The 25121-nt window shown below is 35.1% G+C and overlaps 1 protein-coding gene across 2 annotated transcripts in view; it reads right to left on the bottom strand.

The window, feature by feature from the left end:
• LOC138134932 (protein artichoke) overlaps nt 1–23614 on the bottom strand; it is a 62924-nt gene extending 39310 nt beyond the window's left edge. For both annotated transcript variants that reach the window (XM_069053531.1, XM_069053533.1), the window contains exon 1: nt 23337–23614. The gene's annotated coding sequence lies outside the window, so the exon portion shown is untranslated. The remainder of the gene's footprint in view (nt 1–23336) is intronic.
• Nucleotides 23615–25121: the final 1507 nt, after the last annotated feature.

Here is a 25121-nt window from a genome sequence, read left to right as displayed (position 1 = left end):
AGTAACCTGCGTTCAAAAATTAATCCATTTGAAGTACAGTGTGCATTTCGTATGTTTACTTAAGAGACAGTTGACGTTTTGTGCATAATTGAAACCTTGATTTTGCCTTATTTTAATTAAGTAATGACAAACGGCCAACTCCAAAAGTGGTAATTTTGAACACCCGTTATATTAAAATTTAATCACCCTTTTTGTAAAACTTAATAACGTAAGGCATTTGAGACTTGAGTGAATTATTTGAAAAACAAAAGGAATCTTTAATTAAAAGTTCACGAACAAATAAATGAATATTTTAATCAGATTGATTCATAATAATGTGAACTCATCTAGAAGCACAAAATGTATCGGTTGACTTTCAAGGAGTTCTTACATTAATCAGAATATTTCAGAAAATATTTCATATTCCCCAAACAACAGAAAAAGTGAAATGATTTTTAATCCCAAGCTCCTGAAATTGACATTTCAAGTTTTTGCTACACTTCGTTCTCACTTTGTACAAATTACTCGACGACTTTTAACAGTTGCAAATTACCGAACATCACCGTCTTTATTTTTCTGTTTACTTTCCTTTCACAGTGGGTGCTAAATTGTTGGAAGTAAGCGTAAAGCAATAAATTACGATCAAAAGTAATTGCTTGTAAGCTACGCCTTACTTTTATTGCTGCAATTTTAACAATGCTTCAATAATTACGCCGCCGATTCGAATGTCAGAAATGATGTCTCAAATAGAATTTAATTATCAGCAATTTAGTCATTCCAAAACAGATTCGCCATTTCTTAGTCTAAATGTCTTCAGAGAAATCAGTTTATTATTCAAGTTATGCAAGTCTACACAACCGCCACGACCGAACGCAAAACTAGCAGGATTTCCTCAATTTCCACATTTACTCGGATAATATTTTCCTGCTTGAACTTCAGGTTAAAGCTGAATTGTTGAATTTGCAGGCAGTGTTTGTCGGTAATGTATTTATCGCATTTCGACTCTGTTTCTTTCATCTAGATCGTTAAATGCAATTTTTCTGACGTCATCCAGAACATTTTTTTTCTATATAACGTGATTCAATAAGGAAGGTCAGAAGTCTTTTAGGCTATCGTGGCGAACATCCAATCTAGAGTGACGGCTTCCGGGTTGTAATCCGGGCGGTCGATTCCCCGTTTGACGTGGAGAAGCCTCCGCCAGTTGACCCCCGGAAGTAAATCTTCAGGTGTTTCCTGAAGAAAGTTCGGCTGCGACGTTCGAAACGTCGACACCGTATCGTAATTAAATCGAGAAAGTTGGCGGTTCTGCCGGATTTTAATTGAAATTTTAATAAATATCGGGGCAAAAATAATTACGCTTCCGCGTTTTGTTTAATCTGTTCGCGAAATTTTCGTCGTACGATATTCAATAAAACGCATTGAGCACGGATTAATAAAGCAAATATTTTACAAAGTTTACGCTAACTGAGATTTAAAAAATATTTTTCAGACCCGCCACGCCAAACAAACCCTCAGTTTATTTTAGGAGTTTACAGTTATAAAACTTGTATAAGATTTCTGTTGTATTTTGCTCGCAAAATTTCCACCGTGGACAGCAAAAATAACACCGGGTTTCCGCCCAATTTATTTCCACAATTCTGTCTCTTAGAGAAGGAATCTCTAGATCTAAGGGTTCGGAGCTGTCTGCTTGCATGATCTTAATCTTCTGGCTGAAAGCTCACCTTGGCCATTTATGAATTCCGACATTTCTTTGTGACAACAATTTAATGAAAAAAAATTGTATAAACATTTTGTATAAAAGACTGTGTTGATGAGTAGACTAGATAAAGAATAATAAGAAACCCAAAATTATCAAAAATTTAAAAAATCAAATTCCTATGACGAATAAAGATTCATTCATTCGAAATTAAATGCAATGTAAATATTTTTCGTTTACGAAAAAACAAATAAAAAATTTAATATTGATACTTATCGTTAGTTTAATCTACAATGAGATAAAAAAAAGGTTAGGATGTTTTTGCTTAAATGCCTCTTATGAAGAATTTCAGGTTCCGCCGAAACAGCCGACCATTGTTATGACGACGTTTGCCAAGTTGTAAGGAAAACTGTTGAACTGAGACAAAATGAAAGTGTTGAAAGAAAAATCTGTAGCAGAAGACCAAACAAAAGAAAAGCCGAGGTATAAAATAATGCAAAGGAAATTATGGAAGTAACATTCACATCCATTCGAAGAATGAGCTTAGTTAGAGCTTTACTGAAATAAATTATAAATAAATAAATATCGGGTGTTTATTTAAATTTATCCTCAAAGTAGCCATTGAAGAGTCAATTGTGAACGCACAACGGATTACAGAGCACTGTTAAAATCTAACCTCACTTTTTGCGTTATTTGTGTTTTTACTCTGTAGTGGTGAGTGGTGTGCTCACCATATATCGACTCTTCAACGCCAACTTTGAGGACAAATTTAAATGAACATCCGATATAATAATATGTAATCAGTCGACCAGTGTTATGACGACGTTTACCAAGTCGAAATGAGACTTGATACATTTTTTTAGAAAAAGAACAATCATGGTAGTAGACAATGCAAGGGGAAATAAGTTAAGACATACCTACTCTTTTTTTTTGTGCAAAACTTACTTTGACTATTTTTTTAACACACCGTATTACATTGTGATCAACAAATCGTTTATCTTCTCCGATTGACATGCTTAATTGTGGTATCTAACGTTACGTCATTTGCACTGCTAGCATTTAATATTCCTAGGGCCAGTTTACAGAAGCGAAATTAAGTTAATCGTAATCAAATACGAGATTAACTAAACCGTGATCAGATTGAACCAATCGAACATATTGACATGAAACATTAGCAAACACCTCCTAACCTTACTTTCTTGTAAGGCATATTGCTACAATTCAGTTGAATAAATGTCTTAATAAATGTTTTTTCTTGTTTCTGTCATTTTATTTGACCATTATTTGTAGTGTTCATTTCCAAGGCTGACTCGATTAACTGGAATTAATCCGTTTTTTACATTTCAAAGATAAAGATTTTGAAAATCCATGTCCGCAATATTTTATTTTTCAAATCTACGTACTTATTCAGTTTCTGTTCCAATTCTTTCCATAGTAGATCCAGTTTAGTTTTTTCTTTTGCGCATCTATTTCATCACTATTAAACACCTCGCATTTCCTTTACTGTCGGCAAATGTAAACCACTAGAAATTCGGAGCAAAACTTTTCTAAACCCGTTCTGCTTGTGTTTCTCGAAATGAAGCATTTCAATTCCCACGGGATGCTTCTGCTCGAATCGTTAAATCTTTAATTAAAATGGAGACAAATTAACATTCCATATGTGACTCGTGAACACCAAAATACCATCACCATCCGAGCTTTAACAAAATTTCAAACATCCACTCCTCACACATCAGTTTTGATTTTGCGCAGATTCGTGCAAAATTCCGGGACGTGGAACACAAAGAGTTTAATTTAGTTAAAATTTCACCGTTTGTTTACAACATTTGGGCAAAGTGAGCAAATACTGAAGCGAATTCATCTCGAGCACTTACTCGGCCAAAACTAGTGAATATTTAATGGCACCATTAATTAGATCGCGGCTTTATTATTTTATTTATTAGTTTGACGACGTGTTCGGGCGTCTCAGATTCAGGCCAACGTTCCTGCATAAATAATCAGGCTGATATAAATGCATGGAAAATGTTATGTACCTCCATTAAATGTGAGCGTACAGGCTGTGCCTATTTGTACACTATGGGGGTGAATCCTCTCAACCACCTAATTCAAATGAACATCCGCTTATGAACAAACGCCTGCTGGAGGAAAGTTGAAATTAATACCGGGCTCCAAGGATCAAAGAATGTCAGTGGAAGGTAAAGGACCAGCCGAGTCAGACACGGAATTATGCACAGATTCACCCCGGGGGAGTTAATTTCAAATTATTGGCTGGGGGGTTTGTTTCCAAAAATGCACCAAACCTCAGACCAAATTTGGTCATGTTAATCCACTTCTGTGACTCCGGGGCAATTATCTCCGGAACTAGGTATATCGCATTTCAGGAACTAGGTGCTTGATCCAAGTTTACCTTTCATTATTAAGTCGCATTCATTAATGTTTCTTCTCTCCTGTTCAGATTTCAGAATCTACCTCGAGGTAAACATTCTGTTGTGGATTTGGTGGAGGAATCGTGCGTCGGCTGTAAATTTTGCTAATAATGGGGATATAAATTCGGGAGAAGCTAATTACGGTAATGGGAGGGGATTTTATAATCTTCGTATGGGAGTGGATAACTGTCGGATAAGTTTGTCCCCTCGTAAGCAGATAAGAGCATAATAAAGATCCAATCAGCTCGAAAAGGGGATATATGAAAAAACCGGTAAGCTCCGGATTTTGTACTCGCCATATTTTACACAGATTATGGACATCAAATGAACCATCCAATGTAAGTTTCACCCAAACGTTTTCATCGAGATTATGATAATGCTACCACCTGGACTGCGCCCCATCCCATCACGCGACGTGTTAGAAAGTAATTAGTCGACACCCTTTAACACGAACAAACCAGTCGTTGGAAGAACATTTTTAATGGGCAGCTCCGTTACAAGTCCGGACACGCTTTGCGACTCGGATGAAGTCGAGGATTTCGCAATTGTCATGGAAGATGGGTCTCAAGGACGACATTGTTATGCGTAAACCCTCTCGTCCGTCCAAAAATGTCCGCGTCAAAGAGGAGACATTTCGAACAACTTAACCACCTTACGAAGAAATGTGTATCGAATGTTGAAACGGGTCTGGAGCGACTGCTCTCTCTTAATTTTATTTTGGACGTTTTCGAATTATTTGATGAAAACAAACAGACCGGGGTAAACATGCAAAATCGAAGGAAAATTATTTCCTCTCGCCAAGTCGGATGAGTTTTGTTTCATTGCTTTTTGTCGGTTTAATTAAATTTCGGAAAATTTGACGTTCTGGACGTTATTAATTAAATTTCGGGGGGAATTATGTTGGGTGAACAAGACATCACGCTTGATCACCTTTTCGCAAATATAAAATTCGTGACATCTGAAAATAGTCGCATAAATCATTCTTAATGCATAACTACATCTTAGTTTTCGCTACGCTTCAAAACACTAGCTATCTAGACGCCTAATATCTTTTAGCTTTTATTATGATTGATGATGATGCATGGATTAATGCAGCGTACACGATTTCACCAGTTTTCAGAAGACAAGGCTTATCTGCTGGAAGAGCCCACCTACATGTGATGCTCTGATGGATGGGATTTATGATAATTGAATGTTTCGGTCGCATTAAAATTTCCACGCTCTTACCATTTCGAATTTTTGCAGAAAAATTCAAATACTGAACTGCAGGCCGGACTACTGTTTCACGTTGGGCCAGTTTACAGAAGCGAAATTAAGTTAATCGTAATCAAATTCGAGATTAACTGAACACGTGATCAGATTGAACCAACTGAAGTTTCGGATTCATGGATTAACCGCGCATTAAAATTTAATCGAATTAAATATTTATTATACATATTCTCTTTCTACGGGGTCATTATAAATGATTGTCTCATCGCAGTAGGCGTTGAATGTGCTGCAAGCTTTATAACATGAGTGAGACTAGCATCGCCGATAGGTAGCGCTGCTGGGGGTAGTGTAAATTTGTCTACTAGTTTGTCTAACGTTGCAAAGCTGGCGGCACCTCCCAAATTTGTGCGTGTTTTCAACGCCAACTGCGATGGGACAATCATTTATAATGACCCTGTATAAACTAGCCCCTATTGATTTACAACATTTATGAGCCTGATTTCAGCAGTTATCAACACAGTGTGCTCATTTTTACGACATGAAGAGTTTAATTATTTGAGATTAAAAAAGTTATGAACACAGATATTACACTGAGTGTCCGCGCGAAAATTTTGGTTTAGTTTGTTTCCGGTACCTTCAACTTTACAAATTTGAATCTTTAAAGTGTGAGTCAGTACATGGAAGTAAATCAATCAGAAATAAATCCACTTTTCCGTGAACACCCGGTATATTGTTTCCAGAAAAATTGTGGAAGAAAACAGTTTAGACTTTCATTTTGGACGTAGACAAATATGAAAATATATTATATGTCCCTGGTGATAAAATATCAGATGGAGTTTCTAGCAACTGATAATTCAGAAAAATGTCTGTAATAAAACTGCGCTGTTAAAATCAGCTTGTTAATGAAATTCTTGGCAGCTATGAGTTCAGATCTTCCTATTAATCCTGTCTCGCTAGTGAGATTTATGGGTAGCAGGATCTAAATTTATTATCAGTGTATCAGGTTCTGGTATGTTGACTAGATAAAGTCCATTGTTTATATACTAATTTGAACAGAAGACGAATAGAAATTGGAGAAACGTTTCTTATCGTAACTTTCAAAACTTGCAAAAGAAAATTTGCGTATTCCTACATATTGATGCACGGATAAATAATTACCCTAGCGGAGAAATATGGTCAATATTAGCTTGGCGTCTAATACCCCAGACCTTCTGAATGTGAAATCAAATTTATCCAGAGAAAGGACTAAATTATCCAAGCGTATGCCAATCATACCCATGCATATTTGATTAGTAACAAACAAGAAGTCCTGTAGGCTGTGGTGGCATCAAAATGTACCTGTCGCCATGGAGACAGATTGAATAACATATTAAATATAAGGCATTCACGATCTTTTTGGGACCGAGTTGGCTATGACCATCTAGTGATTTTGTTGGCAGTACCTCGGTGATAACTAAATTCCCTAAAGGAAATTTACACTTTTTGTGTTAGGTTAGGTTGTTTTCAGTTTAGGGTTATATTTTCTGAATAGGTACATTGTTGCCGGATCTCTTAAATCTGGTTTGTCTTTTTTAAATTAAATTAAATCGTTTAATAGAAATTTTTTATCGTAATAAAATTATTTTGGCAATTTTGACTGTTCCTTTGACGGAAATTTAAATTATTTTTACACCCTTAATAAATCATTTAGTTTCTTAGGAATACTAAATTAATAAATCTGGCAATGCGGTGGCAAGAAAATGTCGAACAGACACTGACAGGAAAAAAAATTGCATCCGTTGCATCACTGAGTCAGTTAGTCCAACATGAAAAGAAAAAATCATAGCCAACTCGGTCCCAAAAAGATCGTGAATGCCTAATAGGTACCATTTTTTTACTTTGGTTTCAATTCTCGCTTAAGACACCAAAGTACTGGTTGTTGTTTCAAGAAAACACCCTGTAGACATGCAACGAGGTCCCCCCGATAAAATTCGAAGGGGATCCTCAGATAGCACTTAGAGCCGACCCCGAGAAAATATTTTTTCGCCGGTCCCCACTATAATTTTTAGAAATTAGCCGAGATCGGCAGCTTTGTAATTAAATTAGAACACGTCTGCTCCATCATGATTGAAGTGAGTGGTGCTCCAGCCGCTCCGAAATTTAAATATGCACACACCTGCTCTGCTCTCGGAATTATTTATTTTCAGGGGGCGAGCACGCGTCTGACGAAATAAAAAATTTTTTTTTCGTCGGTTTTGATTAATTCCGTCCGGAGGTGTTGGCAAAAAAAGCACGTAGCCGATCAAAGACGACCAAACGGAATTAACATTTAATACGATTCGATTGGTTGTTTTGTAATTGCGACGGCGATGTTTTATGGGTCGAGGGTATGAATAAATGAATAAAAGTTAATCGGAATTTAATAATTGAGTCGTAGGAAATTCGTGACGGTACCAATAATAAACTGTCAGCGCTGTCGTTCAAAGACAACTTTAGGCCGGTGTTTATGCTGTATTTATAGCATGAACTGGCTTAGCTTCGTGGCATTTTAAACTGGTAACCAATCGCGAGATGCGGCTGCTCAATTTTTGCAACTTGGAACAACGTCTCAATCACAACGTCACCAAGTTTACTTCGGAACTAATCCTGCTGGACCAAACGGTAAAAATTTATCTGGAAATAAAACGTAGGATCCGTCATAAAGAAATGCTTTGGTAGTTTTATTTGCTATTGGATTGCAAAGCGGCGCTATAGCATCAACAGCACATTTTCGATTTGAGACAAATATTTGATGCACAAACTAGGAAAAGTTCTGCTGCATCACGTCTTTTTATTACTTAACTTTCAGAGGGAAATGTGAGTGAGGAACGTAAACTTGTCAGATTTAAATTAAACAGTGTGGAAGTTGTATCACGTTCGTTTTATCGTGCCATGAGGAAAATCAATAATTTGTTATTGCTGTATCTCATATAATATTTATCTGAAGTGATTTAGAAATTTCAATACGAGCGATTTCGCGCAAGTTTGCCATTTAGGAAGTGGATACGTATTGTGCTGCTTTGAAGCTGTAAATTTGTAATAAAGTGCGATCGAAAATGGAGGGATTAGAGCAGGCTATGATTAACACCGTGCAGTTGGCAACATGTGAAACGTCATTATTGCCACAGCTTAAACAGCACTCGCTGTTAAAATGTTTGGCAGAGTCAAAACAAGTGGTACAACCAATAAGTGCATAGTATAACATTAATCAGTTATTTTAATACAGTTTAAATTAATAATTAAAAATTAAATTTTTATATTTATTTTTTTAATTTCAAGGCATAAAAATTCAGTTTGATTGTTTTTTTTTAACCAATAGTTGAAATGAAATCTATAAATAAAAACAGAAATTAATTGGGAAAATATTTTTTATTTAAATGGATGCTGCTATAAATTCGAAAATATGTTAATCCAAACTAGGATAACTGTCCAGTGGATGTTATGTTAATGTAGAATGGGGGTTCTCCGTGTGCCATGACCTTAGATGCTGAGAATTCACATCGACAAAGACGAAACCAGGCTTCATCATTAAAGAAAGTCTTGTCCAAAACAATATTTATATTTAAATTATTTGAAAAAAAGTTGGTTCACCTAGCAAAACGGTTTAAGTTTATGCACAACATACATGCGAGTATACACCATAGGAGAACGTCTGCAAATCTTTTTTCAGGATAAATTTATAAGTGTCATAACATACATTGATTTCTTGGGGCAATCTACGAATTGATTTCTTTGAGGACTGCTCTATTCTTTGTTTAGTGACTTAAATATTTTTATCCACTTCATTTTTTGCGTAAGACACTACCTGCTTCTTTTTGCAAATCCATGGATTTGCGGATTTATTAAATAAGCTGCTGATACGTGGCCTGAAAATCTGGATATTTTTGGTGGAATACCAATCGCTATTTTCAAGTTGTTCTGCATTTCTATGATATATTATAATTCGCAATTATATAAATTTTCTGATATAAAGTAAACACAGTTGTTATTATTCTAAATAAACAAAACCGTTAGCTTGTCAAAGTTGTCGATGACAGATGACATTTAATTTGGAGATCATGAATCAGAATTGCCAACTGTGGTATGTCATTCATGACTTGCTTTGATTTTCGATCGTAAAGTGAATCGCTGAGATAGGTGATGGTAAATTTATTAGATATCGATTTTAAAGTGTTGTTAATAATTCAAAGTGAAAACTTTGCCAGACACGTAATTTTATTATTCGAAGTTTCTAAAGGTCAGAAACATGGGTGTATTGTTCTACACCCAATGTCGCTTAACTGCGAGAGTGGTTCATCGTTTATTTATCTTCAAACCCAAAGAAAATTCAAACAATTTTATTCAATTCTTGCAAGAAATCCATCCGAACTTGAATACTACATAGTTAAATTTGCATTTTTCAGTTGTCGAATGTCCTATTTAATTGGATAAAAACATTGACACTCTTACACAAAAACGATAACTCTCTGTTATTCATTTCACTATAATTTGTCTAATAGGTTGTCCAGAGCAAAGTGGCGGACGTTTGTGTTGTCCATACTTGTAAACAAATGAACCGAGGGCCCCAGAGAGTCACACAAATGCGCTCCAATTTGCTCTGAACAACCTATTATTTTACAGAACCATATTCCGGACCAAATCAATATTTTCTTGACTTACAATAACAGTTCTTAGGTATCCGGCGCTTGGTGCATATTCCCAAGATTCCTGCCAACCTTAAAATCTCTTCCGGGTGTTAACCACTTGATGTAAGGTGCAGATTCGCCAGATGCTTTGAGATTTCTTGAACGATAAACCCTTTTACACATTTCGTCGATTTAATCCACTTTTAAAAAAGACGACTTCATTGAACAACTGACCGACTTAATCTTAAATGCAAAAAGAAGCTCCAACCAAATTTCACAAATCGCATGACACTTCCTTTATGACAGTTTTTCGATTCCTTGTCAGGACCTGCTGTGTCGGAGAGAATGAATCATAAACCATCCTCGTCTATAAAATATATACAGTTGGTTGCAAAAAAAACGGGAACTGTCAGAATAAAATTGACACATTTTCACAATTTCTTCATAGTGTGAAAACTTCTTACGAGGGATAGGTTAGAATTAACGTAAAAATTCAGTGACATTTTTAAAAATTATTTGATAGGTATTGTCAAGTAGACAGTTAATTGACAAATGGACAAAACCAAATTTACATTAGGAAAATTTTCGTTTCCCGTTTTTTTTGCAACCAACTGTACACATATCACTGAAGAAAGAAAAATAATGGCAAAAATAGATTCATTATTTCGTAATCAGGTTTCTATTAGTATTTTATTTAAATTTTACCAAAAATATTCAATATAAAAAAATTAATTTCGAGTTGTTGCAAGTGTAATTAGACTCTTTACACGGTCTATGCCTAAAATAGAAACGAGTTTGAGTGATAAAATAAATAAAATAATCTAGAGTAGCAAAAATTTGAAAAAGGTCCAAAAAGAAACCATTTTTGGGCGAAGACAAAAAGCAATTTTTGGGCAGAGGTGCACATAAAAAATTTTAGGCAACCGCACGAACCACAAAGCAAAAGACATCATTGTACAAATTACAAATTTATTTTGTATCTACCTCTTTCAAATAGATAAATGAATTAACAATTTTTTATAGTATTTGTTATCACTTGTCAGCTTGCCAACAAAACAAGAAATTTACTATTTGCAATACATTATTATTATTATTTATTTATGTAAATCATTTATGATGACAGGACAGTTATCGGTTTTGTCGGGGTCGTTGCAAACTTACTAAACAGACCAACAGAGGGCGCAACGGTCAACGTACGAAAAAGAGTTACTTTTCGTCCGCTTGTGAGTACGTAAAATTACCGTTTTCATTAACGGTGCCTAAAAAATTAATTTAAATAAAGCCTAGTCTGGTAGACCAGACTCATTTTTACGGTTATTACCAATATATTATTATTACTACCCTAATCAGTATTTATATTTGCATTACGCGGCGCAGGTTTATTTCGATAACTGGATTTAACACAGAAAGGTGTAAATTGGCTTTAAAATCCAAAGCATATCATCTACCGAGGCAACAATTATTTGTGACTGGAATTTTGCGAATGTTAATCGCTGGATATGTTTTAATATAAAATTCTCGAACTTTGTGTTTTCAGGGTACCTGACCAAAAATGAGTGAAAATGCTTTTTGATTGGTGAAATATTTACGAAACCTCATACACAGCCTCACAGAGTTTTGCTTTTATTTCAGAGATGAACATTTTCAACCTACGTAGGTTTATGAAATTTTCAGTTCTTTAAAACTCCAGCTTCGCATCGCACAAAACGTAAAGCAGCACAATGGAAAGCAGAAATGCTTTTAATTAAACTTAAAAAATCAAATCGAAAACGAAATTTACAAATTCCTCCGATGCAAAGAATAGAGAGCAAAGTTCTATGTTTATACATAAGTTTTTTCAACTGAAAAAGTTTGAACCTTGAAATATAAATTATGGATGTTCCAAGATCTTTGAAATCGCAGCAATGAATAAAATTTACAAAGATAAAATAAAATGTTAAGCAACTTTTTTATTATTTATATGCAATATAACAACAAGTGACTGGCCCTACAAAAACGGTATCCCAGTGATCAATGATTATTTTTTTGGAGAATACTCCTTAGCCAAAGTTTATTGGAAGACCTGACAAAACAATGTTGATAATTTAATTTAAAAGCACAAGCTACAACATTTAACTCAACCCTTTGAAGAAGTTATGGATACTCGGACAGCAACTGATGCTGTAATTAGAACTAGAATATTGCACCAAGTGTTGCATTCTGAGGTTATATCATCTGATCAAGAACAATTTGTAAGCGAGTCAGTGTTGAGGATGAAACCGTATGTATTCTACAATTTACATATCTAACTGTGGCGTCTAAAGTTATAGCATTTTTGGAGGTTTAATTGAAATTATTTGTCAAAATCTTTGTAAAGAATTCTTTGTAACTTGAACCACAATTCCACACATATTTAAAATACATGAAACATCAAGAAACAACTTCCTAACCTTACTTCCTCGCATTCATGTCATTTATGCAATATTAAATAAATGTCTTCTTTCTAATCGCATCACCAACATGTTCAAGGCTGACTCGATTATCACACGATATTTGAATAATATTTTTAAGAATTCGGTTTTGTTATTACATTTTTGTCCACGCCCCAGTTCCATAGTTATCAATATTTGTTCTAATTTGTGAATGCTGAATTTAAACCGAACATTATGTAAATAACTTGTCAGCTCGAATGTACGAAACATCTTTGCGTTCTGAAGAAATCAAGTCATCTAATGTCACCGTGATTGACAACATGCAGCGTTCGATTTTAGTGTCAGTCAAAATGGCGCCTTTTCAAGAAATTTAAATTATGAATGGATTACGAAAAATTAAAAATGTATGACGGTCAAATAAGAAAAACAACCGTCAATTGTTACGATGTTTCGTGGAGAAAACGTTCATGAACGTGAAATTTTTGCAACGCAGGTGTCCTCAACGACGCTCATCGTGGAAGCCTTCGAAGATGGTCCTGAAATAATATCGCGCGTAAAATAAGTCGCCGGTTTATTTTTAAGCCGCTCATTAGTACTTTATTTGACAATTTCCTGAGTACATTGCCAGCTGTGAAGTTTCAAATATAGCGGAGCCGGTAGCAATAATTAAAGGAAACAAGTCGGAGCAGCAAACGAAAGGGTATTTCCCCGGTTACGTCAAACGACAGATGCACTCCTAATATAATTCCTTCGCCAACCCCTGCACTAAATTATGCATCCGCAACTCCCTCGCTTTTCGTTCCACATCTCAGCCAGTCTAAACATTCATATTTATACGCGACCATCGCCGTAGAATCGAAATCGAAGTCGTGAGAACAGACACAAGAAATTTTCAAACTGACTCAACCGAGGAGATAAATTTCATTTTTGGAATTGTCGCTGTCGTCCGTGGGGCCGGCGATATTTATCGCCGTCAGGACATTTTTTTATAAACAAAATTCGGGTGTGCATTAGACTTGTGTAAAACTAGGTGTATAAACCGCGAGTCGTATAAATCTCGAAGCGTATAACAGATGGAATGTCGAAAAAGAGATTTAGTGGAGGTGATATAAAAAGAACAGGAAGGAGTAAGAAAAAGGAATTCTTCATACGGTATTTCCAAGCTTTACACAATGGGCTCAACTTAGCTTTATCTCGCGATGAATTGCTGAGTTTTGCAAAAACGACAAAACAAAGCTACATATTTTATTTTGCGGACTGGGCTAAGCTACCCCCAATTTTATCTTTCCAAATAATCGCACCGTCTCGTCTTAGTGACAGGATATCGTCCGACATTGGCCGTACAAAGAGTTTTTGAGTTATCTTTCCTTACGTTTGGTGCCCAAAAATTTATAAAAGTCAAACTGACATCCGAATCTTTGACAGCTTTGCTTGCTTTTTGCTGCCAACTAGGGCCTCTACATTGCGGTCAAAATGTATTATTTTTTATATATAAGAGTATGGAAGTGACACACTTCTCATTTTAATCTCGAAAATTTTTAAAAATTAAATGAATTATTCACTCTAGAATTTGTTGATGTCAAGCACGAAAAATTAAAATCTGTCATTCATAAGCGGTAAAAGATAAGCTAAGAATTTTCACTTAAGAGAAAATGAAATACTTATCTAATGAAAATTTCATTTCAGTGCGAGTGAAGAAAAATTCGTTTCAATTACCCAAATAAAAAAATTGGCGTCTAACTCCTTTGAATCTCAAATCGATTTGTTTTTGTTTTTGTCAGCACTTCTTTAATTAACTGCGCAGAGTGATCCTCAGCCGACATTTCAAATGTTTGCTTCAAAGGAAACTTTCTTAGATTCAGAAGTGTAACTATAGCCTAGTCGTCGAACAGATACACTAATAAAATAAAATGGGCTAGTTCCCCGAATAGTTCGCTTCACAATGAGACAGCTTTCGGGTGCAGCCAAGGCTGAAAAAATTTTGCACTGACATGTTGAACTTCTTCACACCTCCACCCTCCTAGTATTAAGTATTTCTTAAAAAATATGTTTTTGTTGTCAGAATTGTGTAGGGACAATGCGAATCTGGTTTCTTCTCCCATTTCATTTTTACCAACCCCTGCTTTAAAACTGTAAGTGGCAACGTAGGCTTTATGACGTATAAAATGAAAACTACTAAAAGAAGGAATGCTGAGCTATAAAAAATAACTCTGTAAATTGAAAAAATGCTATAATATTGCATTTACGTTAGACGAAGTTTTTCAGAGATTGTTTTACTAATACCATTAAATTATATATATTTTTATTTTAGTACTTTACAAATAACGACCAATACAAACATTATGTTAGTCCAGTTTCAAATTACTTTCGAAAAATCAAAACAGTTTTATAACCTTGCAACGAACATTTAGAGGTGAAATGTAAAAGTCTTGATCTTTTATTATGTGGTTTCCTTATAAAGATGATTTAAAAAATACACAACACACAAATCAAAATAAAAAATCTTAACGACTATAATTTTCTGCGGTAAATTTCTTCTGTATGCATTCACTGGAACAACAATGGAACCTGATGTAAATAAATCGCAACAATAAACAGGAACGTTTAAGGCTTTTATTTCCACAAATTTACATTTCAAATGTATCACAGCTCACATAATTTAATAAAATCCATCGACGAGATCTGCGATATTGACCCAAAACAAAGTCTTTTTCTTTCTGGTAGATTAGCGTTCATTCGCAAATCTGTTCTTCGAACCGGCCGCACCTGATGAAAAACGTGTTCGAAATTAATTTTTATTGGGAACATTAGCGAAGCCGCTCTGTGGAAGCCCTCGAATTGCGCTATTGTTTCAAAACTGGCCCCAGCTTTTTATTACTGCATAAATTTATCCCTCTACCAACCTGAAAAAGCTGCAATTACCTCGAACAATATCAAATAATTTTCACTAGATTAATCCGAGCGGCGTGCGCAAAATTTAGGAGACGAGCAAAAAATCTAGTTTTTTCAAAATCCACTCCTGAAAAAGATTCATTAAACTTGAAAAGCCAGTCTTGTGAGTTATCGCCAGAAACTATAATACACGCTCACAAAAAGGGTTTTCATAAAAGTAATTTATGGCTTAATTCGTGTAATTGTTATTCGATGTTAAAATTAATTGCGGCGTGTCCAGAATGTGTACAATTTAAAATTGGAAGTTTATTTTGAAATTATTTATGGCGCTTATTGAATTATTTTAATGCGGAATTGTATCGAAAACGTGTCAAAGAACAAAGGATTTGAATAAATAAATTTGCCATTCTCAACATTTTCATGCCGGACGGTTTTTTTGTCACCCTTAAAAAATATTAATTAAGCTCCATTTGTCACAACGACCACAACTGAGCACATCTGTCGGCGCAAGGGTTGACACGGAAACGTTTTATTTATATAAATAAAAAGGAAAACTGAGGGCTGAATCTCTTCTTTGACATATACTGCTTGTTGGTGCAGATTAAAACTCTATCGGCTTTCTCCTTTAAGGAATATTTTTATTTTTAGAATTGTTATCTCGACACGCATAGGTTTCGCTGTTTTTACACAGGTCATGGTGCTGTGACCGGGAAACGATCTAGTTTTCCCAAAACTACTGAAAATTTGTTTTAATAAAAGCAAAAACCTATTTCGCCGCCGAAATGGAAATGCTGATAAATATACATCACTGGGACGCTGCATTCAGCACTTTCCCACAAACACATATTGTTGAATTTTAAAAAAGTGTAATATTGACGTTTCCAAGACCATACATAATACACATTTCTCTTTTGCACCATTTGCAACTTAATAATTTACAGCGACAAATTTTTAATAAACGTGAAAGCATTGTTTCGAATCATGCAGTCGCTCCTGAAAAATTAATTTGTCCCCATCGAAGGAAAATCACATGCAACAGCACAAAATCGAGTGAAGTGTCGAAGTTTGTTGTTACTGTAAGAGGTTAAGTTATAGAATATATTCTTGCTGAGAGATTTACCCCCGAGATTAGTGTCGACGCTTGTAAATTGCTGCAGCACAATCGAGGATTAAAGAAAGAAGATTACGTCGAGTCTCGCGAGAAGAGATGAAAGAGTTGCATCAAGATCAAACACCGTCCCTGACAAAATATTTTACTGCACTCGTAAAAACCAACTCGTGCACGAATTTATTCTCTGTGCCGTGCTTTATAATAGAGAATTAATTCGATATCGAATGTGGATGCATAAAAATTGCGAAAAATGAATGCATGTTTTTTATGCGAATCGCGATTATCGCCGCAAATGGTTTTTAAACGAGAAATTTTGTCACATGAAATGTACTAGCCCTGAATATTTGGAAAATTGATATTTTAGAACGTTCATTGCATGATCTGAACTAAAACTAGTTAAATAATACTATTAGGTACTGTAAAATTGGATTTCGCGGCCTGCTTTAGGTACGCGAAGTGCTTGTTTCGCGTACGGTTGCACAAAAAGTACTTTACTACTCCTATTCATATTATACTATATAACACATTTAATAAATTCATTATTTGCTAACTGTTAAGTAATGACATTCATTATCCACGGCCTTGAGTAGTAAAATGGCTCATTACTCCACAGGTGATCAATCGTAATATTGAATTTGCAATATTCATAAATCATAATTATTTTGAAATGTCATAATTCGTCTGTGCTTTATCAAAAAGAACCAATAACTCAATTTTGGTAGCGAAAATGATAACATTTGGACGTAGAAAAAGTATCGAATTCTACTTGTTATTAGAAAATGGCTATTATTCATTCTGTTGATTACAGCACTCCGGCCGCAAATTTCATCCTTACATACTTGTTGAGTAATATACATAATACATATTATTTGCACGCTGAAAAAATGCCCAATTTAAAAGGGAATTTTCCTTTACGATCGAAAACTTTTTCAGAGTGTAGTTTAGCAAATTTTAATTTCTGACACTAACTAACTAACACTAACTTTAGTGTTGAAGTACTGAAGCCAGTATTGATCAGTTTGTTTTCTCCTAGGAGAAATATTTTTAATTGGTAACAATTTTACGAATTCATCAACAAATACACAACATTTCACAACAAAATATTTTATGTAGCTAATTAATCATAAAATGTGAAACCGTAGTCCATCATGTCATTAAACTGAAATTGGAAAGTACTTTAATGCGCTGATTTGAAAATTAACTTTGTAACTAGGCTCTAGTTCATTTTAATTCTTGCTACAGAACATTTATTAATCTACCAAAACTTATAAAAATATGCCACTGAAAAATAATTTTTCTCGTTAACAAATAAAATGTCACAAAAGCTTCTGATAGGTTATCCAAAGTATATACGTAGACGTAGAAAGGCCTTCTCCTCCATTTCAAGAAGTTACGTAGCAATGTCCTAAATTGTTATCTTGTAAAATCGACTTTTAGCTTTGACAACGTTAAATAAACTAAAAGTTTTTGAAGGTTTTAATGGAAGAAACAGAAGAATTTAATTATTAACCACAGACAACGATTCCAAGTGAAAAACTAGCGATGTCGCTTATTTTTTATTTTATTCAATGATTTAATTAGGGTACAAGAAGGCAACACCGTTTCTTAATCACATTAATTTGATACAAGCACTCAGCTTCTGGATAAATTCAGTTACAAAGAAGAGAGGTCGAGAGGTTAAGAGTTTAAAAAGTTTTTCTTTGCCGCGGTCTTAAATTAATTCTTCCTGCCAAAGTGAAATAATGAAATAAACCGAAAGTTTGAAAGAAATTCAGAATAATGTATGGGAGTATGAAACCGTTGAGTGGCGCCAATTCACAGCCAACAAACCGTAAAACCGCTGAAAGAAGAGTTGCTAGGACTGGCGACAATTAATCTGATATATTCGGAGCAGCGCCAGGATTTGGGGTTAGACGAACAACCACGATAAGAGGAAGGAATAATCAGGATATAAGTTTCAAGGACGCGACCATCAACGACTCCTAACGAAACTATCTTCCCAAATAATTACGTTTCAGTTGCCATATGATCTAGCAGATCCAAATTGGTGCGTCAATTATGGAAGCGTTTTATCTGTGAAGAGCGCACTTTATGGCCGGGACAAGTTTCGCAAGTGATTGCCAAAAACATTTCTCGTCAAAATGGAGATGCCGCCTTCAGATCGGACAGTTAGGTCGTCCTTGTTGCGGCCAGGATCGGCCGAATATCGGGGGATGAAATATAATAATTTATATAAACCGACGTAATAAAGGAAGCAAAAATATCCGATAAACAGCTCCGGCTTTGAAAAATAACCCCCGTTTTAGGGCGACACGTGATGCCATTTATCATGGGCGTCTCGTCAACCCTGTTGATGTAATACAGATAATTCCTCCACGAAATATAGTGTTTTATGTCGTATCTAATGTCGGGCGCTTCCTTATTTCGTTTCGACACGGAAGAGGAGGTAGTGCACTCTGACAGTTTCGCGTTTCAAATTATTACCGACGCCTTTTTTACATTTAATTTTTTCCGTCGATCGGTGAAGATTTTTGTGCGTGAAACGTGATAAATTTTGCCAGGAACGCACACAAAGACGTTAAGGGTTTGCGTTTAGAATAAAAGAAAAATCCTCACCGGTCCCCGAAGTATGAAGCGAGTCTTAAGAACTCCGACTAAGTTTGCTGTTTGAAAACTATAAATCAAAACGTGACTTCGGGCCACGGCAGTATCCTTCTCTTCTGCGAAGATTAACAGCTCGGATGAGGCTCCACCATATTAAAAATTAAGACGGTTCTGAGTTGGGAAGCGCTTCCTTATTGGCCCACAGCTCAAAACGAAATTAAAATGACGTTCCAATTTAAATTATATTAATTATCGTTTTGCGATATACTGAATAACTGAATGCAAAACAGTCTATTAGTTGCTGCATCCGCTCCGGACAAAAATCCTATTTTCGACTGTCATTACTCTAATGGCGGTTCGGCATAAATCTGCTGTCAAATCCGAACTAATGTAAATCGTTACACCACAAACGGCCTTAATGGGACAGTATACACAGTGAATCTGCTAAATAAAGCACTTCACGCGATGACAGTTTAAATTAAACCGGAACAAAAAATTATTTTAAAATTGCAACACAATGTGGCTTCATTTTGTACACCAACTGGTCCACGAACGGACTCACTTATTTGCGGTTTATATTATTCTGACCCACACATTTTTCCACCCACCAAAATATCATTTAACTAATGGATCTATTCGACGGTTGAATTTGTTGCAATTACTCATTAAAAAACATCATTACTTAATGATTGTTTTTTTAATAGTCCTTTTAAGTCGAGAGATCGTCTATTCCGGCCCTTCTCCTCTAGTGAGATTCACTAAATCCTATTAAAACAAAGCCTCTTAGTATGTATCTCATTCTACATACAAAATCCGAAAATCGAAGCTTTAATTTGACAAAAAAAATGAGCTTACCTTAATTTAGGTTTAGAGAAACTGTTCTTTATTTTTAATTAATTTGTGGTAAAAGTCGAAGCCAATTTAAAAAAAGAAGAGAAATAGGAGGAATCTCGCATCATTTAAAAAAATACTTTCCAATAAGTCATTAAACCATTTTTATATCAACCACAATTATACAATAAATTATTGATGTTAATTAGCTTCTTCTAATTAACAGAAAAGTTGTTCTGTGTACAAAGTGAAAAAGAAAACAAATCAGAGCAGGCGTTGCAAATTATCGGTCATGTCACAGCGGAATTCCATGTAAACAAGCGTCCAAGGCATGGGCGTAGACAATTTGTGGTCACAAACGCCATTTATAATAAATCACACCTCATGAATTTTAGACGTTGGGATTATATTTGTGCATGTTATTATAATTATCAGATAATGAAGAAAATGTATAAAATAAACAAGAGCAACATTTTACATCGGGTAATTTACCAGTTTTATGACCAAACGCGACGCCAACGGTAAGCAGATGTTTCGGTGAAAAGTCAAAGAAATGTCAGTTTTAAAGCAACGGTGTTGATGTTAACCTTGAAAAAAAGTTTTCGATTTCGGCAAAGTTTACGGACGTTTCCTGTAGTTGTAGCAACAATTGTCCCAGAATAAGTGGTAAAAGCTTTAATCATTAACAGCAGATTTTTTCGAGAAGTAGGCAACCAATAAAACGACTTTGGTCCGGTTGTATAAAACGATGTCAAGTTCGTTGTTAAAGTTAACATAATGTCAAGCGATCTGATTGGGAGATATTTAACATTGGATTTCAATCAGCCAATCAAATGGGCGGATTTCCGACTTGACGCGTTGTTAGCTGGCACGATGTTCAACTAAGCTTTATACAACCGAGCCTGTGTATAGCAAGTACAGTGGCGGCCATTAATTTGGAAACACCAAGATTTTTCTATTGTAAATTGTTTGTCACTTTGACAATGTTATTGACATATCAATTTCGGCTGCGACAGTCTGTTGAATGCGCGCAACGATGACATGAGTGACATGAGTTCATGACATAACGCTTACACTATCAAATATTAGAAATATCCAGTAAACTAGATTAGACCGGTGTTTCCAAATTAATGGCCGCCAGTGTACCTATACATATGTGTACAATCAAGCTAAAAAAGACAAAAGATGAGGTAGCACTCTTGATTTGTTTTTTTGTTGAATGATCGATCAGCTTGTGGAGAGTTTACGCACACGAACACAGCAACTTCTTTATACACAAGTTGCATGTATGATTTTTCCAAATTCATTGTTTCGATAAAATGATTTATAAAACTGGCAAATATGAATCAGGGTTTATTAATAATTACTATTTACGATATAAGTACATATTATCAACTGTTATTTTACGACACGAGAAGGGAAATTGTCCATCTAGGCCGTAGCTTAGGCACTTTAATGCACTAGTGAGGTAAAATGTCACTTTCCACACAAATGTGGAAAGTACGTCATTATGATATTGAAATGAATGCTAAGTTTAACATTGTTTGTTGATAGTAGATAATAGTAATTTATACAAAAAAAAAAACGCATATGCGTGAGTTCCAAATTATATTTTTGTACGACTGTGTACAATTAGAAAAGCAATCAAAAGCAAAACACAAATTTAAAATTTGACGTTTTTAAAGCGAAGATCAACTGTTTTCAATACACTCTCATGCTTCGACTATTTTGATGCATATATTTGCATAACAGCAGAGTGAAATAATGTCACGCTAGGGAACTTTTTAAAGCTTTTTATTTTTTTCCTATTACCATAAACATATGTTTCGCGCACTAAGAATAATGAAATATAGTACAGGTTTTTTAACAGTCGTAGAAAAATGATTTTATTTTATACATATTACGAAAAAATTGCCCATCTTAAACGTACTATTGCGGGCAAAAAAAGTGGGACATCAACGTCATTGTCTTGACTTTTAATGTGAAATAACCCTTATCTGATTCTATTGATTGACGTTGTTATTAAGTATTGTACAGTCGCGAGCTATAAATTTTTGTTGTCAAGGTCATTCTTTGACGCAATCGAAAATGTTCCATTGTAAAACAGTCGTAAATATCATAACCTATCATCATCTTGTATGACGTCAATTGTCATTTTTTTCTCATTTTTTTGACACTTTGTTGACATGCGCATAATCAGACAGGGAAATTTTTTAATTTGTGACAATCTAACCAAATTTTGAAATGACATTGACGACCAAAATGTATTGCTCGTAACAGTAGGTTGTAGGGAATGATTGTAAGTAAGCACGTAGTGAATATTTATTTAATGCAAAGTCCCAATCAAAATCTACCTTTATCAAAAGAAGAGGGCATTTGGAAAAGGAAAATAGGAGTATAAAATAAATTTTTAAACTGTCAGCTGGAATAGTGTCAAAAAAAATGACAATAAAGCTTGAACTACATCGAATTTTTCACAACTGACAGAAATTTGATGTCCCACTTTTTTTGCCCGCAATACCTACGAGTATGTGATATTGATACTGATTGAAATACCAATCAAATCACAATACGTAATTTAATTCATGACTAATTAACAAACTGTTAATTGCTCAACCTTTGGCAGTTATACTCTAATTGTTAAATATTAAACGTTATTGATTAATTAGAAAAACACATGACAGCGTTGTGTTTTATTGGAAACATAACTCTCCTGGGTATATAAAATTCTAAACAAAGCTGGATACAACACTAGGTACGAGTACGAAGAAATGACAATACAGGATAGAAAAATCTACTCTCAATGATGGTGTTCTTATAAGAATATGTATTTAAAAAAATAATTAGATTTTCCGATTTTAATTGTTTTTGTTTGTATTATGGATAAATTCTAGCCTTTGGCATCGAACAAAAAAAAAATTGCTTTGCAGAAATGACCCCGTATTTTCCCCATCAAAATCCGCAAGCAACAGGTAGTTGTTTGGTTTCGATCGATGATTCGATTTCGATTTTGCACTTTAATAAAAACTGGCGCGACAGCACAACTTCGTAAAACACGACTGCATCCAGCAACGAAATGACGTTTCATTCTTGGGTAGAAACGAATTTTTCGCGACATGTGATTTTTTGTGGCAATTTGTAATTACAACCACCACGACAAGAAAAATGTCCCTGTGAGGCCTAGTTTAACAAATTAACAAGCGGGAAAGTTTAAACGTGTCTCGTCGTTTTTCCCATCATCTGGGACATGTAGAGCGGTAAAAAGTGCAACCCTTGAAATGTGTCCTCGTCGTTGTTTAACCCTCGGCTGCGGTCGGAAATTGACTGGCTTGATCGAAATAAAAATCCAAAAACCGCACTTATCTCGCTAATTATGCATGCGGGGCAAAAATGACGGCAAAGAGAATTGCGATAATATGTTTGTACAGCGCCAATTCTGGTCCGCATTAGCATAATAATCCGTTTTATTTTTAAGAGTGGGTCCGCGAAAGGGGGCAATTTGGCGTTGCAGGAAAACGAGGGATATCGACTAACCTCAAACGATCGAAATTCGCACTGGTCGCACGTATCAGTTCATGATTCCCACAAACACGTTCACTGACACTCTTGCAGGAATGGTACAATAAACACCACCACACTACGGATTCACTTCAGTGTGTTACGGCCTGGAGCCGGTGATAAAAGGCCGCCGTTAATGGGGCACTAAAAACTAACAAGTTTCCGCTTGTGTAAGACATCGGCGAAGACGTCGCGACGCGAGTTTTGAAGGGTGGAGTGTGACGCGACCACACTGACGTCCTGCCGTAGACTGCAGCAGGATTTACACGGAAAGCCGGGCGTCCCCTCCAGCTGGTTTGTTCGCATTACAACAAGGACCAATTCCAATTTGAGGCCTTAATCACATGAAGATACATTCGAACAAAGTGGCCTCGTTCGGGTTTTCTTGACGATGATGGTGTGGTCTTAGCACGATCCTCTCGTCTGATCTTTGTTATTATGTCACGTGTGAATAGTCAAAAAATACTCGAACAATGTGGCATGCGGAAATGAAAACGAAAACAATCCGGACTGATTTTTCTAAAGTTATTCTGTTATCTGATTTAAAATATTGGCGATTGGCCACGTTCAGATTGAATTATAAACAAAAATTATTTCATCAGGGAATTGTTCCGAAACAACAAAATGCCAACAAATCTGTATGGTGCGACAATTCGTAAAACCACATTCACACAAAGGAAGTCACATGGTAATAATTAATTAGTTATCAATTTCTCTATTTTTCGTTTATTATGTTTTTTTTTATTAAAAATAATTATCAAACCGGAAATCACAGATTTGTTAATTTAATTATTTTTTTTGTTCGACACTGTAAGAATTTGAGAATTTTCTCCTGTGTGAACGGAGTTTAATAAATGTCACAACTTGTCAAAACGAAACGTCAAGCTATTTTTAAAGATTTTAAGCAATTTGGAGCCTTTAAGGGGCTAGTCGAACAAAAAAAACACCTTGTATTCAACTCGTTCGTATGTAAATTGGGCTCTTTATGGCCCACTCATGCCATAAAGAGCCCAGTTTACACAGGAACTCGTTAAATAATATACTATTATCTACGAGAGTGCGGTATATTCTATTTATTCCACTTATTGAAATACTTGTCTGAAGACAAGTAATGACTCACTTTACTATCAATATAATGATGTGTGATAAAGTGATATTTTTGTACTTTTATGGTAATTTTGCTGCTGGTCATTAATTGGCAATTGGCGCATTTGCTGCTATCTCATTGTATGAGGAAATACTTTCTTGGTCTGTATCGTGTATAATGTCCGTATTTTAGCAGTAAAAAACGTGACAGAAATAAAAAATATCTCCGGCCCACTATTTTGGTTTGTGTAATATTTCTTGGGATAATAATTGAATGTTGTACTATACTCGTGTCGTACCTTCAGATTACGCTACTCGATGGGTTATCCCATCTCCTGTTGTAAAATGGAACGTTACGATACCTGTCGTAAAGAACTATTACCGCACGCGTGTGCGATGGAGTAAATAAGGGAATTAAACAAATCAGTTTGACTCGTCATTTTTCACATGCGAAAACAGATTTTAATTTACATAATCCGTTTTCTCTTTGTAAACTTTCATAAAAACAACTCAAAATTTTACTGTTTTTCACCGTAGGTATATTTGTAATTTGTTTTTGAATTGAATTTTGATGCTAAAAAATAGTCGATTTTAAAACATTCTGAGCGGTCGTAAATAAAATTTTGTACGCAACACGTGGAATTATTGTCGCCCTCATGGGATTACACAAAGTCA

The sequence above is a fragment of the Tenebrio molitor genome, chromosome 7 (assembly GCF_963966145.1).
Source record: "Tenebrio molitor chromosome 7, icTenMoli1.1, whole genome shotgun sequence".
Classification (NCBI taxonomy): domain Eukaryota; kingdom Metazoa; phylum Arthropoda; class Insecta; order Coleoptera; family Tenebrionidae; genus Tenebrio; species Tenebrio molitor.
This window is presented reverse-complemented; position numbering and strand designations above follow the sequence as displayed.